We start from the raw sequence: 22,122 nt of genomic DNA on the forward strand, positions 1-22,122 counted from the left end.
CGATCCTATCGTGCATAATGTTTAATAATAGACAATAGTGTGTGTATTACGCAAATAGGTATTTTGAAAAAATTTTAAATTTTCAACACGGTTGTTTGAATATGAAACCGTGTATAATATAATATTTAATATCATTGTTGAAACGTCAGCTGTTGTCGAGAAACGACGTTTCGGGAACGTGTCGATGCGCGTGATGGTTTTCTTTTCCAACGCTTATAATATACATATTATTATTATAAGTGCCAAACGGCTCACGTAAATCTGCAATAAAACAATATCCCTCGTCGGATTTAATGTAAATAATAAACGATGTTTAATAAACAAACACTGAAAAACAATAATATAATTCATCAGTGGAAAAAGTCACGCGTATTTCGCGATATGAAAATTCCATAACGAATCAACAAACACTAAAATAATATTATTATAAACTAGAAAAACAAAACCGAAACGTAACAATAAAATAATATAGTTAGTATACTTTTTACTGCCCTTCTCGTGGGAATCGCGGATTTGACGGATTTCGTATGCCCACGAGTGTATTATATTATTATAATACCGTCTCAACACGGATAAATATAATGAATTCGCGACATCGTTTAATATAGGTACCCCAAGATATATACACATAGTGATATATTATATTACGTACACAAATAACGGCGATACCTTTACGGATTTACCTATAGTTGCATTATTGCAGTGCAGACGTTGTTACTGTATATATCGTATAACATTATGCATCTCGTATACCAAATCGAAACCGATGTAATTTTTTTTTTACATTTTTTCCATTCTTCTCTTTTACTTCGCCCGACGTGTTTGGTTTTAGTATTAACTGCAACGGCGGCGGCGCACGGCTGTCCAAACACAGATGGCACCGGATGACATCGAGTGGCATTGGTATCCCCTGAAAAAAAAAAACCGCCGCCGTCGTCGTCTGTACCTGTTGACTGCATCGCGACACACACACAAAAACTCGTCGTTTATGAGACAATATAGCGATGTATAGTGTATGCGGACGATGGATTGAAATTCGATGGATTGAGAATTTATGAGTAAAATACAAATACGAAATGTTTTGGCCGCCGAAAATAGTATGTATAATGCGTATATGACGACGTGATCAGATTAGCAGACTGCTGCTGCAGTTTTTTGGCGTGGGTGTGGTGTGAATATCGTGTTATAGCTATCCATGATGTATATTGCGGTTATACGAATATTTCATCGATCTGTACAGCTGGGTTATATAGGATGTGGCTACAGCGTTACGATACAACATTAATAATAAAACATCAATGTGATTATATCATACAATTCGTAAATTCGATTCGGTGGTATAGCAGGAAGTACATATATAATATATATACGTACGCCGCATCTCTTCGTGAAAATTTCACTGCCCGTTGCTGCGTACCTATGTATATATATATAATGCAAAACGATAAGACACTAGCTTATTGCACATTTTGATTCGGATAATTGGGTCATATCGATTTGAATTTTTTGTATTTTTGGCGCGTGCAATATAGAATGATAACCTCACTTGCGAAACTGACTTTGCTGCAGCAACACGCGCAATAATTCAATTCTCTATAACTACGGGTTCCTCCGCCTCCGCCTGATATATCCGTACGGCGTACACGTTGTTATGGTATAGCATTAGCCATTATTATTATACATAATAGTCATCGTATTATTATTATTATCATCATCGTTGTTGCAGTACGATAATATTGTGCTATTTTGACGTGTAGGTACGAGCGTGAACGATAAATATTTTCTTTGGTGCAACTGTATTAACATATTATTTTATATTTTTTGACGTTTTAAACATTTAAACATAACACGATGGTCTTATTTCAACAAAAATGTATTTTTATATAATGTTGTAATGTCGTAAAATATGTGCGACGCCTGCAGTGGTGTCCTTGAAAAATATTTACACTACTGAGTTTAAAAATATTGACAATTCAAACACTCTCAAATATCTCTAAATTTTATACATTATATTGTTATGCGTAAAACGAGCACTTGAAATGTATTTCTCCAAGTGTGAAATATTTCTCTATATTTAAGCCGAATCGTCTAAAATAATCATCACATAAAAAACAATATGATATTTACAAGTTTATAATACGCTTAAGTATATAATAATATGTTTATTAATGCCCATTTAAAAACAATAAAGGTAATGTTGTGTATATTATGTAATATGTTGCTATTGTTCATTATATTATGGAATTATTAATACATAAATAAATAATGTACAATATTATTTTCTTTTATATATAAAACAAATTGTTTGTTACAATGAGAAAATGTGTTAGTCAAAATTTAAACATAAATGCCGTAGCTCAGATTCACTTCAATTTTAATGGTTGAAATTATCAAAACTATTAGTTGTTACAAGCTTGAAGCATGCGGCTTTTGGGACCGTTAAAAATTAAAAATATCAACACATATGGAACGACCCATATAAGGTAGTCTTGGACCTTGTGTAAAAGGTAGGTACTAACTAACTAACTAACATATTTCTTTTAAATTATTGGGACAAATGGCACTATTATTTAAAATTGTAGAAATAAACGATGCATCATTGAATTTACGTCTGTAAGCATATATATATGAATACACTATACGTACTAAATAGTTGTATTTATGTTTGGCATTTTCACAATACCGTAACGTTACAGGGACAATCGTCGTGTATAATATATGCAAATATAAAAGGAATTTTTCAATTGTTTCTTTAATTAAACACGACGCATGGTAGAATGCGATTGTCGTGTAAAAGAATCCAGACATTACTTACCATAGTGTAAATGGTAAGCTTTTGCAATGGATGGATACATTTAAAATCGTGCGTTATGTTTTTTTTTTATCGAAGAATATAATGATAATAGTGGAATACGTACACAATGCGATAGTATAGTTTGCTTTCATAATGAGCTGGTTTTTATATTCATTTTAGTACAAGTATTACCGAATTGTGTCGATAACGAGAAAAGGAATTTTATTTGAACTGCATCGAATGAATAAAATATTATTATTTATTATTTTCGATCCCATAGAGATCAACGGTTAATTAACAATACTCCTACAGTTGAATGTTATATTCCATTAATAAGGAATTCAATTTCGTTAAATAATAACTTCCGTCGTAATTATACTGATAAAAAATAATTGATTCAAAACTTAAAAAAAATTACTACAACAATCTTCCACGTGCACACATTTTTCGAGTATAATATATTATGTCCATTAATTTAAATTTATGCAACGGGTCAAAAATGAAATAAAATATAATTTAAAATCAAAAAGAATGTTTATAGATTCTACACTATAAGATTATTTTTTCTGATCTGTTTTAACACCTAAACTTATGCTAACAAACTATGCTCCTTATATTTTATAACCAACTAAATAAAAACTAATACAGGATTTATGATCAATATTACTACGTGACGTCTACGTCTAATCACTTTTGCTTTTATCGTTTTGTTTCTAACCAAACTCTCTAAGAAGACAGTCGACTATTTAGTCGACCTAATACAAAAAATTGTCATTTCAGATTATCCCACCACTCAAATCCAGTAATCTCATATCAATAAGTATAGTGTATTAATCTAAAACCATGCTTAAAGATTTATTCTTTGTACACAAAGTCAAATTTTGATTATAATACGTCAACATTTTCAGAAAAAATATCCAATAAATAATTTAGAGTATAAAAGCTGAGTTTTTATTTGAAAAACTGAAGTTCATTTATCCCCATAACACTTTTAAAATGAGAAGCATAAAAAATCTTAAGAATTAAAAAAAATAGTATTAAAGTAAATTTAAATATTTCAAAAGTCAGACTTAATTAATTATTAAAGGAAAAATGCTTGGTATCATTCCTATACATAAAAAATATTTATTTAGGTACTATCTGCATTTGTTGACTTCAAATACGAATGTCAAGAAAACGTCAAATCAATTTTATCTTTTTATAAATTATAACAATGTACTGACTATATATCAATCACAAATCAAACTGGGTGCGTATATTACAATACGTCAATTTAGAATGGCGACAAAATGATTGGGTCGTTATATTTATTCGTGGGAGCGCTGCAAAGGCAAGGTAAATCGAATTTGACTCCGAACTCCGGATGTAGGTACTGCATTATATAACTCATATACGGGCATAAGGCGCGCGCCCATAACTCTAGTACTGCCATATTCTTACAGAATTAGCGAATACACCGACAATCGAGGAAACAGTTGCAGTAGTTTTTAATGGACATAATATTATAGACGAAAAGAATCGGTGGCGCACACATGTTTTTGAGGCGATATCGGACATTTCCGGCCAGACGTTTTCTCCCCAAATAGCATTAATCGCGGCAAGATAGTGCATAACATAATATAATATGAAATATTATCATTTACTCCCAAGGGACGTGCAAAAACCACTCATAAATTGGCGCTGCAGACTAAGGGCAAAAAACACGTGTGGACGAATGTTCGTAATGTATATGTGTTATATATACATATATACATATATATATATGTATATAGTCACGTGTTTACTATGAAATATTCGGAAACAATAATCATAATAATGTAGTCATATCCTCCGAGACGGCAATGTGCGTTCGTTTCGTGTCTCCGTGAACATTTCAAATATTAACGACCGTAAACTTCCTGGGCGGCTCTTTTCGTCCTCTGCAGCATATTGTATATATATTATATATATATAAACGCCTTCGTCGAAACACTGTGCACAGACTCAGTGCACGTGTCCCGCTGTTTGGGACGCTACTGCAGCATATTATTATTATTATTATTATTATTATACTGCATATAACACGCATACGTGTGCACCAGACGTGGCGGCGGCGGAGGCGGAGGCACACGTGTTGCTGCGGTGGACCCCGAATGGAATTCCACAAAAACACATTTCCACTGGTGCGAGTGTCAGCGGCGGCAGACCTTTTTTCGTCCGACGTCTGCAGCAGCGAGCGTTACATTATTATGTATTATATATATTTACTACAAACTGTAAAACGTATACGGAAACGATAGTGTTTGGATATACGAACGTTGTATATATTTTGGTTGCATGTGACGTGTACCCACCGTTTTATAATATACATAGCGTTATGAGTGTCCTCCGCGTATAAATACAACTCTGCCGCAGAGTGCTGCAGCGTCTTTGTTTCTCTCCAGCGGCGGCGGCAGATCTAATTACGCACGCGATCTCTCGCCCTCCCGTCGGGCACCCGATGTATACCGAGTTTACGGTAACCTCTCTTCCGACCCTATAGCCCTCGTCCACGTGTAGAGAACACGCTGCTTTCCACACTCGCAGTTCATTATATAATATTATACTTTATATAAATGGAGAACAGATGCGAAGGGATTCTCTTCCTCCTTCGTGCGTATATGATTAGATTTCGGATGCACAAAGAAGGAAAATAAACTACACCACTGTGCGTACAGATTGGCGGACATTCTATGTCGCTGCTGAGTTCGTTCGGTCCAACACCAAAATTACATTACTGCAATATTATATATATGTACAATCTAAAATTTCCGTTTCATCCTCAGTCGTTTGATTATGCTTTGTCGCTGTCGTCCGTGCAATTATGTAGACTTCAAAAGCACGTGTGGGCGTACCCGAGAGGGTCCTCGTCGAGGGGTTGTTATATTATTGTGGAGTTTCGCTTGGAATACGCATCGTATACTGTATTGGTTTACACTATAATATATAATGTAATATGTTATAAAAGTTTTTGTGGGCTCACCAGACTCTTTGCACGCACGGTTGACGAAATGCTTTATTATAATTCAATCTAAATTCGTTGCACGATGTATGAAAATCGAATTTAAAAAGTCTATACGTGGGACAATATCGTTGATAATTGCGTGTAAAATAAATATAAATCTCGACAAGCGAATGCGCCTACATTTAAATCAAACAATATAACATACAAAGCGGTCTGAGACGGTGAAAAATAAAACTGTCTTCCGATATTATAATATACCTATAATATGTTATTCGACATTGTGTATTGTCCTAGCGCGTCGGTTCTGTGCGATTCTGCAGTAAATCTTGATTAAATAATTAATTCGAATTTTTTAATTATAACGTCGGACTGCGTTATCGGGGTACCTACGTTAAGAGTCGATTACGGACGGAAACAATGAACGTTGAAATCAGATATATTCCCACGTTGAGACACTCCTCGTGTATTCGTATAATAACAGTAGGTATATAATATTTGTATACACACACTGCCTATAATATGTGCACAGTCGAGGGGAAGTGAAGCGATTTCAATACTGGTAATCGGAGCTCCATGAGTGTATACTTCTCGGACGAACGTTATGTGATGGGATTAACGTTTTTGTGAAATCCAAGTACCCCACCGTCGGTATAACTATAATGTAGATACGGAAAATCGATGAAACTAAATGACGATAAGCTAACGCTCGTACATAATATTATGGAATGGATTTTTCAAAAACAGACATCACGTAACGATTTTAGGTTCTCGCGAAACATGACCTTCGCCAAGGTGCATTGGCTATAACTATGAAGTTACCATAGGGTGGATTTTTTAAAGTAAGGATGCAATCACGAATTACGATATACCGACGGCTGTGATTGTATAGATTTTTTATTTTTTATTTACTATTTGTACCTATCATTATTATTTATTACTAACGGTACTTGTCAAATCTATGTATGATATAATAATAATATATATTATTTAGGTAATAGTATACATTTTTAAAATAATAATTACATTATAATAACATAGATTGACTTATATTTTACCTTTGCGATTTTCATAATGATACAATAATTTTTTAATTTTTTTCCATTTGTTCGATGTTTTGTATACAATTTATAGAAACGTCAAAAACATATATTCTGTTTCAAAAAATAACATTTGAAATGTAGGTCATCGTAAAAAAAAAAATTCATTACGTCAAAAAATAGTGAAACAAGTCGGTATAGTGTTAAAATATCACTTATCAAGTTATTAAGACATTATTTTCTAATTCGTGTAAACATTTACGTTGTACACTTGTGCCGAAAAAATATCACCTGTATATTACCTATGTAATGTAATTGTAGATTTTTCATCGCCACGCACGTAATGACATACTGATTCATATAAACAATGACTTTGTAGACACGGTTGTCTTGACAAATATATACCTACATACTTCAGAGCTTGGACGGTACCATATTCCTCAAAAAATAAGATAGAGAAAGAAAGGTACCTACTTTCCATTTTTCTCTACACATTTTATTGGATGAGAATCATGTCTATTTTCTTCCAATTACTAAAATCATAATATATTATAAATTATATAGTACGCTTATAAAGATATAACTTTATACCTGGTATTCGCCTATATTTTATCGCCTACCCACAGGACAGCCTTAACTATTGTGAACTGTATTATTGCAACATATGGACGATAACACTGAAAATAATGGATAATCTCGTAACTTTGATTAACCACAAAATTATTAGCAGTTACGCAGCCACAAATTACCTACCTTTTACAATATATTTTATCAATTTTTTTATATAAAAGTTTTAATCACTTAGATTTTTCGAAAAACCTAGTTCTAAAAATAGGAATAGAATAGTTATTGAAAATAAAAAAACTAACATATTATTGCAGAGAACAGTACATTGAATTTAATTCATACCTTACCTGTGTCAAATATTCATAAAACATCCATATGATTTTAGTGTTTTGATCAATATTCATGGCTACCTGACAAATGAATGATATTCAAATTAAAAAATAGAATGACAATAATTTTTTATGTTGATAAATGATAATAGTGGAAATGGATAGTGGAGGAAAAAGGTATGGATTATATAAACAGTATTCGAATATTCTCATTTTAATAATAATATTTATTTCATTGAAATATTTTACCAGACTGATCTAGAGCAACCCTCTCTCACCAAAAATGTACTTTACATTGAAATATGTACTGTTTCTATCTCGATACTTTGGATTCATTGACGAATAATATATCATATTATACTGGTGATACCCATCGATGCGTCAGGTATCCTCTGCAGCAAATATCGGTGTGCACAATAATAACTTACCAGATACCGACTGATACGGAATTAAGTTGGCAATCAAACGTCACGTGATCATCACGTATCATTATTATTATTCTGAGTGTTTTGGCCGCGTGGCAAAAGTTTGGGTACGCGCTCGCGCACAAGTCCACGCGATATTATCATATATTATTATTTAATTGTGTGTATTTGTTTACATAACATATGAATGTTTATACATCTGTGTGTGTTTATATATATATTTGAAGGTCTTCGTCGGCAATCGAGTGAGATTATTATGACAGTCGTGTCAGTGCGACCAGGAAGTGCTTTGAGTACAGAGTATCTACCTACCGATAGGGTGAAAATAATAATAAAGAAAACAAACTCGGCACGGCCCAGTCTGTTTGGAGGTGCTGTCTGCCGTAAAACGACAATATAATATTATAGGTTAGTATATAATATGTAAATATATTACTGCAGTGTACTGTTATTATGTTACTGAAAATTGAAATATTAAGTTTTTATGTACGCGCGCACAGGAATTTCAAAACGGACCACTATAGTATGTGTGTGCAATGCATGACATATATACGTATATTTTATAATATTATGTATTTATGTCAATATTAATATGGATACGTAGTCGGTGCCGCGAATGTTCCGAAAACGACATGATGAATATAGGTTAGGTTATACGATAAATGATAATCTTACCTTTAGGTATAGTATCATGTGAGTATGTGACAAGAATTATTATAATATGTACTGTTGTTTGGGTACCTTATGTAGTTGTACGTTAACCTGATGATAAAAATGAAGAGAGTGTATTATTATTATTTTTTTTATGGTTTAAACTGTTATAATCTTACTGTTGAAATGAGTGTAATGAAATATAATGCATGCATATTTTTATTATGCTACCAAGGTACACAATGGAAATCGTGTACGTTTTTCGATCGTTATATTAAGAAATATAACGATATGATATATTTTATATTTCCGTAGCACATGTTGTTAAAACTTTTAATAACGTTTTTTATAGTTGAAAAAAATTATTACTAATATTTTCTGATATTCTTTTTAGTTTTTATAAATTTATAATTAATTGATTTTTCCAATCATTTTACCGGTGTATAGTCATGAATTTATTACATATTTGCAGTTACGTGATAATATACTATATATAATATCGTACTTTATCAATAATAATAACTAATAAGTCATTTACCATAAAAATATATTTTAAATAACTAAATATGGTTCTTTGTAATAAATAATTAAAAAAAAATAAAAAAATGCATAATCATTGTTCAAATATTTATTTTGATATTTTTCGTCAACCAGTTTAATAAAATATTGAACAGTAGCTATACTTACCTACATTTTTGGCACCTAAAAGTAATAACTTTTCAATCATTAAAAAAAAAGTTCACAAGAAAAAAATCTTTAAAAATATCAGTTTCAAACCTCTATAGTAAAAATATACTCGTAGAAATCGTATAATTATTTTATTATGCTAATAAAATAATCCATGTATCGTATATAATAGGCTTTTTTGCATATAATAGGTATTATGAATGATTTTGCATTTTTATTTTGTAAGAAAAAATGAATCAAAAATTGTATTAAAATCGTGATAATAATAATAATATGTTTTATATAATTTTTTTTAGCAAATACAAAAAGATAAAACTCGGATTATAGCCTATAGATGTGCTTAAAATAAAAAAAATACCCGTTATAGCTTTATTATACTATTGTAATTTAACGTAATTAATGTAGGAGCCGCATCTATTATTATTATAGATCTATGAATATACTTAAGTTAGGTACCTACATAATTAATAGTATTACTAAGTAACCTACTAATTAAAATTATTTTTAAATCTATACAACTGTTGTTAAATGACGACTGTAACAAGACGTCTCGGTCGATAAGTATTCATTATAGTATATTCCATCTAACTAAATAGTATTTAAAATTAGGTTTGGTATTGCTAAAATCGTTGCGGTCTTTGACTTTACACTATATCTAATGAATTTAAGTTCAGGTTGTTAAGGGATTGCCGTGTTCAGTACCTATTTTTTTGTAGAAAAAAATGCCATAAATTTATACTAAATATAATGGGTGGACCTCAAATAGCATCGTATTACGATGGTTTTCATCAACTGTTCGCAATCTAAATCCGTCTGATGATGATTGATTGATGTATCATGCCACGCGAGCAAAAACAACGAATTCTCATTGCGTTATTTATATACTATATTATTAAATTATGATGGCCGTCGCATGTACTATTTGATATTTTTTTTTTTTTTAATTTTGATAGATGTCTGATTTTTCTTGTTGATTTTATTGACGAGTCTATAATTCATTCCATTTTTATCCACCTGCAACTTTCGCCAACCGCGACGCTCACGAGTTTATTGTAGTTTTAGGAGGACGCCACACCCGTATACATAAGCGTCTTATACAATTGTTCTAAATAATAAACACATCTGCAAATTTATATTTAGAAGTTTATGATTAGCTTCATTAGTTTTTATATTGTGTGAATTGGCCTATTTTAAAACATTATGGTAAAAATATTTTCTATGTTTTAGATTTGTATGTTAGATTTTTACGATATTAATTCTTAAGTGAAATACATAAATACGAACATTTTTAAAATGCAATATTAAACATAGTACTCTTATAACTCGCTTATAAAATTGTATAGTATGCACAAACAAAGTAAATATTGTTATATTGAAGTTTGCTGATAGATCAATTCATTTTAATTTTAAAATTATTAACGAAGCTAAACGTAATCTGCTGAGCGTAGTTTTACTATATGTTACACACTTGTATATAAGATAGACAACAAATGCGGGTTTGGCGTTCTTTGATCTCTCATATATTTGACTTTTTTTTACCATGTCTCAGTCGTGATTATTATAATTCTAATAGTGGAGCCCAACAACACATAACATACTCTGATTAATATGTATATTTTGTTCTTACTGTGATATATAAATTCCGGATCCTTTGACTGTAGTCAAAAACCTACATAAGCGTTTCAGCTGATCGATATAAGAGAAAGCTGCAGCTGTATTTGTAGGATTGTGGACCAAAGTGCAAGTGTAGAAAATCGCATCAGCATCCAGTCGAGACATACCGGCTGTATTTCCACGGTAATTGACGCATTATTGCGATCATACTATTTTAATTTTTACCAACAGAAGGCGCAGTTTGAATTCATTCCGACGTTTTGTTCTAATAACTATTCGATGATCGCTTACCGTACAGTTAATATCTACACGACTTTTATAGATACTCAAAATGTGTTGGTTTATTTTCTAGCAAGTATAACATTATATTTGTATTATTTTCATATAATGGGCTAAGCAAATCTTTTTTGGCTATACATAAACTTCATATCACGGAAAATAATTGCTATATAACATCTCTGAGAATCTTTTTTGCACACAGGGACAGTTTTTAATTTTTAATATATAAAGGAGTATACATTATTTATATACTATATGCGTACGTACATTTTTTCATAATGTTGTATTATACATTTAATTATTATTAATATCATTTTGGAGCATGGAAATGAATTGATCTAGTTTTGATTTGTATATTGTCACAAGTCACAATAAGCGATGAAAAAAAAAATATTTGTAGTAAAAAATACTTGTATTATATTTCAATATCGGACGTTAAGTAGGTAGGACAATTTTATCATTTTTTAATTATTCTGGTTTTAAAACGCGCTATTTCATTAAATAACAATGGCAAACACGATCGAATATAATAAATAAAAATGTAGTTTATTTTTTAAATTGTATTTCAATGTTATACGAGTAGAAAAAGTGTTTAAAACATAAAACGTAAATTTCTAAACATTCATACAATACCTAAAATATTTATAAAACATAAAGTATACCAACTATTAAATTAGTCATCACATTGTTATTCAAGTGATTGTATATGTTAAATGAAAATGTATTGTTCTATACCCAATATGGTGTTTGAGTGTTAATTTGAATTGTCTGACTTGTCACTTATTGATGACGACTCCGTTATGATGTGTATAGGTATTATATATAATATGTATGACTAAATAAATTCACTTTAACCAGCTGTATGCCCGTATACCTAAACCACCAACTTTCGAATGATGTAAACAAAGTATAACGAAATACGAAATCGAAATAAAAATATTCATCACTAGCAACACGACTCACAAAAAATGTCATCACTCATTACTTAACATTTTAATATGGTTAATTTATAAAAGAAAATAAATGCAGTAATTAACACATTTATACGTTAACTGCGATTAGGGATTGACTATAATACAAAAAATCTAAATCTTATCACTAATACTTTCGTTGTATGTTATACGTATCTACTATCTATGAGAAAATTTACATTATTGTAACGAAGATGTATTTGTCATCAATGCATCGCAATAATATATTTCCTACACACATCAATGTGTAATTGCGACAAAAAATTCTATAGTTATACTTGATCGACTCTCTTGCAGTCTTTGAACCGTGGGAAACTCGGATACCGAACGATTATTATAGTCTAGGGAATAGGGATGAATCGAATAAGCTTTTACGTTTTGAATTTAACTCCGCTTCTACTATTTGAAGAATTTTTTTCTTTACAATACTAGTTTTAGTACCAGTCGACTTTTTCTGATTTTTAAATCATATAGATTCTATACTGCAGCGTATAGAATAATAATATTGGTTCTAAAAATGTAATCACAATTTATTTTAAAATTTCTGATTGTAAAATATACAAAGTATACACAAATTTTATCTATTCATAATTTTGTTAATAAATAACTAAGTCTACAGATGTCCGATTACAATTGTCTTATATACTTATCACGTTTGAATACATTTTAATATTTTTACAAATTGTTTGATATAATTGTTTTAAAAATTTCACGTTAATATTTTGACATTTTACTCATAATTAACGTGAAATTTAAATATTATAAGTGATGAATACACAGGGGCGGATCCAGACCAAGATAACAGGGGGGAGGGAGCGATTTTTAAAGGGCACACATTAATTTTGATAAAGTATTTATTTAGGTACATACATATATTACTTTCCAGTCTCGTATAGAACAAAAAAAAATATTTTTTACAGTAGAAAATAGTAATAAAGAAATATATATCACTATAATTTTGTTGCCCTCGAAGTATAATTACGTCAAAAACTAAAACCAGGGATTTAAACTATTTTTTTTGAGAGAACGGATGGGGGCGATTGGGGTAATCGCCCCCCTCTGGATCCGCCACTGTGAGTACACAATAATACCATATCTTAGTTTAAAATTAATTATATTTAAACTTGGAATCAATAAATCTGTAACTCTATTAAATTTTCCATTCAATTGAAATGTATTCTTGTATTATACGTGTACCTACACAACTGTGTAGAAAAAAATTCACTCAATTTTGGTCTCGTATTACGGAAAATTAATTTTTATCTTAATCTATCATTGTTGTATTATAAAATACTTAATATAATTCTACATAAAAAATTCCTCACTCACATAGGCATAAATTGAGGGGTAAGGGGGCATTGTCCTCCCTAGAATAAATTAGGAGTAAATAATATAATAATAATCAATAATGTATTGATATGTAACTATAATTTGCTCCCCTAATACATTTCCAAGTTGCATTCATGCTCACACAAATCCTTTCACACGAATAAGATCCACCAATAGGTTCGAAATATGTCGACTAACAGCGATATTAGCCCAACGACATAACATTTTAATAATGCACAATGTTCTACAATATTATTTTAATTTCGAGTTCGTTAATCTTACGTTAAATTTGCCTGTTCGCGAGACCGCCGGTGTACTTATACACGCGTGACTATGTGGAGAACAAATCGACTCGTGTCGTCCTCATCGCCGTCCCACACACACCCGCAGTATATACCTACCTTTTTTTTAACCGTAATAATAACCTGCGACCATATATAGGTACACCGTACACTCAAGTTTATATTATATGTTTATTATATTGTCTGTGTAGTATTATTATCATTATTTGTTATAATATATCTTTTAGTCTTCTACGTATCACATATAATAAGCTCGCTGCTTGCATATCATTATTATTTATTATGTACACATTTATACGCGTACAGTTTTGTACAATACAATGCAACGACGGAGTGTGTACGCGATGTACTGCAGGGCGCGGCCGCCATAGGGTTTGTCACCGACGTCGACGTATAATATTTTACAGCGATATCATTATATTATTATATATAATAATAATAATAATGTTAGACCCATCGTAGGTACACGAGTTTATTATATATTATTATTTGCGTTATTAGCAACATCAATTGTTTCTCCGGGACGGGACCAACGTGGAACAATGGACGCAATACTGAAACGCACACGCCGAAATTGGTCCGTGGTCATTAATAATTGATGCCGGGGCGTCGTTCGTTTTGCGTGTATCTACATAAACATAATATGATAATAATTATGATGTGATATATTATTCTAAATTAGAAAACAACGTTCGGTGGTCTCGCGGCGTATAATATTTATATATTATTGTATATTATATACGATCGTAATAATTAAATAGTTGATTATTATAATTTAGAAGTCGCGTTCTTCGTCGGAACTATATAATATAAGTAAGTGTCTATTTTGGAAAATAGTGTAGAAAATCTGTCGTCTCCTAAAAACGATTGGTATGAAATAAAAATGTGGTATGGGTGGTTGCCGGTGACACGAACTTATTTAACATCACAAGCGATGGATGGTAAAATTGATCATATTATAATAATATAGTAATATATTTTGAATAGGCGTTTTTATTAATTAGCGTAATTCCCATGTGTTTGAGTTTATAAATATATCAATCAATAAATTATAATTAAACTTAACTGTTTAATTTGGCTTCCAGCGTCTCTAGTTTGTTAAAATCAGAAAATACTAATCACCCCATTTAACGCTGTACCTATGTATTTTTTGTTCTTCTAAATCACGATTTTTGGACTTAGTTGGATCGACGTATAAAATATAATATTGTAAACATCTGAAAAAAGGTTTCACCGGCGTTGTTTTTTTACTGTGCGTCCTGTGGACAAGCAGCATCAATACGAACATAATATATTATGTATCATAAAGGTATACACTTATGGCGTACACTTTCTTCTCTATTATTTTTTTATCATATATACCGGATGATCTTTAAACGCGTCCTTGAATGTATGACTTAGACTGCACGTTGCGGTAATAATAACGATATTATAATCACAGTGTAGTAGAAGGAAAAAAACGTAGACATCGTTTATTTTTACGCGCATAAATCACGAACGAGAGCGCATACATATTATATTATACGCACATATCGTATATGCGACCACAACACGCGCGAAGACCAACAACAAAATTGCGTTTCGCGGTACAGTGACTCGCGCTTATACCTGTGTATGCACACATAAAATAATACATAAATTATTATTATAATATACGTAGCTCAGTTTTAAGTATACAACACCTATGCGACCGCTCAACGAAACCGTATATTATACTAAATGTATAATAGTTTCTTATTGTCTGTAAATCGATATTGTGTACGCTGCCGACACCAGTTGTATGATAATAATATAGGTATGATAAACGACGCGACCGCGTAATATTTGATTTTTAGACGGATATAGGTATTGCATATGGGGTGTGTATTGAGAGTTTTTTGTTTTTGTGGCAAAAACGTAACAAAACACGATTAAATGTTAATTATATATTCGTATGTATCTAATCATTTCAAAAATATAATAACCATGAAGAAAACAATTTTTATACATGAAATAGTCCCTAGTTTTAGTATAATATAGGGATATATTCCCTAATTGTCTCCTAAAGCCAAAGGTTGTTCAGAAGACAATTATTCTAATATCGTTTTGAGGCATTTAAAAAATTATGTGTACAAAAATAACATGCGAAAAAAACAATAAAAATCATAGAGGATGCGCATAACTTTAAGCTAATACTGAGTCGTCAGAACAAGTTTCTTTTTCTAAATTCAGTTTTACATAATTTATTAATTTAAAAAATATTTCTATTATGGTTTTTTTTTATTAGATTTCAGCTTCGCTCTATGAAGCTTACAGTTTACCCAAAAAAATTTACGCTTTTGATGTGCTGAATATAATAAATCGATTTATCGGAACGATATATCTAGTTTTTGCATAATGCGATAAATCATGGAATGCCTATTGATTGACTTTTTGCCGACACATTCAAGAGCTCACTGCAGTAGCACGTTTATTAACTATGTAAATTCTATTAAATTTCATTAATGATACAGTCACGTGGTTTTTTTGTTTTTCGTTATCCTAACACTAATTTATACAAGTTAGTCCGTAGACACGGCGCCGCGTTATCGGCCTAGTCAATACTATAAAATAATATTATAACATTGTATTGTTTTGTACTCTATTCGTTGTGCCTTGTTTGTGGTTTAAAGATTTATCGTTAAAGCTCAAAGGTCGACGTTATCGAGAAATGAGGCATAAATGTTATAGTTTACATCCGTCAATAGGTCAATTATTTAAGTTTACGGTTTACCATAATACTATCATAAATATTGTGTGTACTCGTTTTGAATTAGATATTTATAATTAAAATATAATTATAAAGTATGACATGTAACGTTTAATCCATCTATGTGTCCACATATCACGTAATTTTTGTTGCTGCCGTTAATTGTCATATTATCACAACATTATTATTATTTACTTATTTCGTAAGTACCATGTCTATTAGACAAAAAACCAAAATTTCGCTTTGATGTGAAAAAATTGGGGTGTTTAGAAGTAATTTGTCACATTTTTTGGAGCGATGTAACAGTAGTGAATATACTCCTAAGTACCGTGCTTTGCATGTGAATAATGTCGTTTGGCAAGAACGTCACACTATTTACAAAATATAGTATTTACCATTTAGCAGTTTAGCACAGTATAAATAGCGCGAATATCACATTAAATACTCATTTGAAGCGATTAAATTCTTCCATTTTATCATAAACTAAAATAAACAAGATTTATTCTAGATTCAAAAAACGTTTACTACGGGTTTTCAATAAAATACTTAGGTAAATGATACGGTTCTGCCATACCAGTCATAGGTACCACGCGTGTTTCAAATAAGTATACATTTTTGGGGACACTGGTGGATTAAACTGTAAAGTTTCGCTTGAGATTTTGCTCAAGTACACTAATTTTCTGATACCAGGACCACAGGGATCTCAGATATTATTTTTTTATTTAATATACTACACTGTATGTTCATATAAAAGTAGCAATGGTTATAAGTTATAACGAATTATTTTCTTATTGAGCAACGCGCACTATATACTACATAAAAAGTACCTACTAAATAGTTTCAAGTATCTGAGAAGTATTAAATTAGCAGATATTTTTTGGCCATAAGACCCAAATGGCCGTTTTTAATGTTTTATAATTATAATTTTATTCATATTGCACTATAAATTGAAGATTCAAGTAGTTTGTTAGTCTGTGTTATTTTTAAACAATTTAAAATATTTAATTTCAAGTGCTTATCAATTTTTAGGAAAAAAGTGTGGTTCTCATTTGAGAAATATAAGTTTGTACTTACTTTGAATCGCTGAGCACACCTTATAAATTATATTATAAAAAAGTATTAGGAAATATTATGTATGTAAGTGGGAATATTTAAAAATTCTAAAAATCAAAATTTGCATTATCAATAAGGGGTGTTAATCAATGGGAATACACTCGTTGAATAGCTTTTTTTGGGTATTTTAAGTTTAATTCATGTATTCATCAATATAACTATATAAGTATTAAGTAGTATAACATAATCTTACTAAATTATATATATAATCATTATATTTATATATATCGGTCATCCGCATATTGGGTTTTATCGATTCCGACCGATATTTTTCTATATTGATTCCGCCAGCTATTAATTCCGCTGAATATTTGTAAATTATTTATTTTAATGTAATAATAAAATGTAAAATACTTACATTAATATTGTATAAGTAAAAATGTCAAACCAAATTCTTGTTATAACTTATTTTTAACCTATTGTTTTAACTTATTTTATCAAATTGTATTACTCTCTATCTCAACACAAGCAATTGCTTAGAGATAGATAATTTTGTAAATAACTTATTGATTGTGTATAATATTGTAATTTATAAGGATTATTTAAATAATACAAAAATATATATAAAATTAATTTTTAGTTCACTCGTAACAATACAATTTGATATTATTTATGAAAATAAAAAAAAATATATAGCAACAATTGTTGACGAATATTTAAATAAAAAAATTAATAAATTTGGATATATAAAATTGGCATCAAACCACTTCTCTAAAAAATAAATCAGTTTAACACTACAATACAATAATTATTATTTATTATTTTTACTGTACTCGTACTATTTTTGCCTTTCGATATTTGCGTAATCGATAGATTTTTTACTGGTAAAAAGGTCACTTCGGCACAATCGATATACGCCTCCGCATATACGTTTCAGTCCCAGGATTCCTGACTCATCCAAATTCATATATTATTGTACATAAGCATAACATATGGAAACGTCTGGAAAGTCGTTGGTACGTAGGCCTTATAGCGAGCGGCTTTACCTCGATGGGTTTTATATGATAGGCACATGTTCATTACACTGTGTGTGTGTTCTGTTGTTTTACAGTGTGCAACACACGCATTCCTGCGTAAACCACTCATGATAAATAATAATATCGTGTACCAAATCGAGCGATTACCAAAATCGTTCACGTTTCGGATGTGTGTTACGTTTAAAAATCTGATATTTTTTCTTTTCAAAAACCCAAACGTCGTAGTGCGATCGTGAGTCATTCGTACGTGCAATGTAAAATATTTAGGTATCACGGTTTTCGTTATAGATAGGTGTATATGTGTAAAACCCGATTGTGAGTCGTGTCCTTAGTCATAATAATATAATGTATTAGGACTTTTCTGAAGCAAATAAACGTAACATAAGAGTGATTGGAAAAAACTTACATCATAATATATATTTATACACGTATGTGTAAGATGTATACCTAAAGGTATATAAATTGAAAAGTTTAAACGTTTTATAATGCATGTATATTTTGCATATTTGACTCTTTTTATTTAGTCATGAATGCATATTTGGCTAGCTATCAGATATGAATGTATGTTTAACACATATTTTTGCTGTTTATATCACTTACTTGTAAATAATATACGAGTACAATAATTAAAAAAAATTAATACGGTTTTTTTTTTTAAATAAAACAACATTTCTAATAATTAATAACATAATCACTATTTTTAAACTATAGAATCAATGTTAGTAATCAATTATAGTTCATAACTTATGATTCATAATAGTATTAGAATAATATAAATAATAATGTACAATAACGTAAATTATATTTGATATTATACATTTAAAAATGATATAATTATTTAATTATTTAATAAACTAAACTTAATTTTGACATATTTTGAGAGTATAGCTAAATAATACCAATTAAATGATTATACAATAAAAACATACACAAAATTTAAATTAAAAATATTTTATATTTTATGTAACACATTTTTAGTATTTTTTGGGAAATAAATAATTGAACATAATTTTTAGATCATGAAGACATTACATTGTACATACTATATACTAATAACTAATAAATAATAAAATTATTGATGTGTCCTTAATCATGCCGTTTTCGTATCATGTACCTACAAGATTTTTGTATTTATTAAGCAATTATTTAAATTAATATAGATTTATGAATTTTAATAGTGTTATAATATGTATATAATATACATGGATAGGATATTGATTCCAATACGTAGGTAGGTATATACATAATATATACATATAATTATATTTATTTATGCATCTTATATATGTTTAATAATTATACTATTTGGCTATTTCGTTTGACGAGATATTATAAAATGTATGCATCAGTGCAGACGTTTTTGAAAACTTTAAAAATTCATACTAAATAAACAGCTCAACTACCGCGCGAACTACTTACAAATAAATATACGAGTAGTCCCTCGTTTGTAGATTTCCTTTTGGTACCTAGTTGTTTACATACATTTTACATACGTACTATATATATATATATATATATATATATATATATATATATAGACAGACATCAGGTTAAAAAAGTAATATAATATAGCATATTTATGTATTAATTTTATTCAATTATAGATTTTACGAATGGTATAAGTAACGTTTGATATTTAAATCGTGTTACATCATCGCACGAATATAATATTTAATATTAAACCTGTGGCCATTTCCGTTCGGGAAAAAAAATACGAAACCTACGTACATATTAGAATATTATGGTTTATTAATTCTCCGAATTTCTTTGATATTATAATAATCAGTTTTATATACATTATATTATATTATAATTTCGTCATATTCTTTGATCCCGTATATCATACAGGATTTTAGACCTTCACTGGAAAAAAATTAACGAGATTATATGATAGAATATTTAACATAATATTACAACGAGATTACAATACTATTATTTATCATTTATTATTATAGTAACATAATAATATTATTAATATTATTGTTAGAAATCAAACAACGCCGTCTCCGTCGCCGACGAGCGTAGATATATTAATTTTTTTACTACCATATTACACATGTGTTCAGTTTGCAGTTCATCATAATTTATTAACGTTTATAATATTAATAACCATACATTTAACTTTTATGTTTTAGTCGAACGGTATATTATACATGCAGCACGATGTTACTTTTGGAAAGCCTGCAAAAGTATAATTGAAAACGTTTTCAAACAATAGTAATAACTGTCGTGTATGGACATTGGAGGACAGTATCTATATAGACCCGGTATACAAATATATATTTATTTTAGATGTATTTAGTATTATTAATAACAAAGTCAATTAAGGAATACTAAAAATACTTTTTATCTTTTACCCAACCTATTATTATATATGGTATTGATTAAGAAACTTTTTATTTGTCTTTTTAACAGGATCGGTTGATGGTTAAAAACGAATGATTTCAGCGGAAATGACGTCATTAATGCTTTGACATTATCGTTCGAAATTTTGGACCATAATTTTTTTTCAAAACAGCGTTTTTATAGACAATCATTACTTCGTTTAGAATAAATTTTTTTTATAATTAAATTACGAATTTTACCTAAAAATAACATATCAGAGGTAAATCAAAATTTTTTTAAACTTATTTAGTCTGGTGTATTTTGAAATTTGTATTTAGTATTTAAATACAATTTAGAAAGTATTTTATCTATCCCTGATTATTGTCTTATATACTATTCTTATTTTCGATGTTTTATAATGTATAAGTGTGTATAAAAATATCATATTTCAAGGATTTAGGACGATAATAAAAAAATGGAGAAAGGTCCATTATGTTTTGTATTTTGATATATTTATACATATGTTTTAAACCACGTAAGTCTGTACTCTGTAGTAAACCTTTCGGTACGTTACTATTATTTAAACTTGTGATAATCATTATATTAGTACGCGTTTGGGTTTGAGACTTTGAAAACGTATGTATTTTTCGTTTACTATAATTCGATATCTTAAAGATCACTTTTCACCGATACATCTCGTTATATGCGTACCTAATATATATAATATATAATATCTATTATGAAGAATACAAAGTGTAAACCGTATTTATAGGTATTATGGAACATTTCAACTAGTATATATAGGTAAGTATATACGCATCTGGTATAAACCGCTCCGTTGCGAGTGTTTTGAATCACGTGTGAGCCGGAAAATACAACGAAGGCTCTGCATCCGGTGTCTACCTATCGTAATAATAATAATAATATATTTGATATTACATACTATGCCACTGCTATATAGTACTATCTATATATTATTTTTAGGTAAGATCCTCTAGACATTATGGTACG

At 29.8% G+C, this 22,122-nt stretch overlaps 1 long non-coding RNA gene across 1 annotated transcript; it reads left to right on the top strand.

Annotated features, from left to right (window-relative positions):
- The first annotated feature begins 8,307 nt into the window (after positions 1-8,307).
- LOC113554754 lies at positions 8,308-21,422 on the top strand. The gene is made up of 3 exons (XR_003405301.1): positions 8,308-8,543; positions 20,922-21,053; positions 21,202-21,422. It is a non-coding gene; the product is annotated as an uncharacterized LOC113554754 (long non-coding RNA).
- Positions 21,423-22,122: the final 700 nt, after the last annotated feature.

This window comes from Rhopalosiphum maidis, chromosome 2 (genome assembly GCF_003676215.2).
Source record: "Rhopalosiphum maidis isolate BTI-1 chromosome 2, ASM367621v3, whole genome shotgun sequence".
Taxonomy (NCBI): Eukaryota; Metazoa; Arthropoda; class Insecta; order Hemiptera; family Aphididae; genus Rhopalosiphum; species Rhopalosiphum maidis.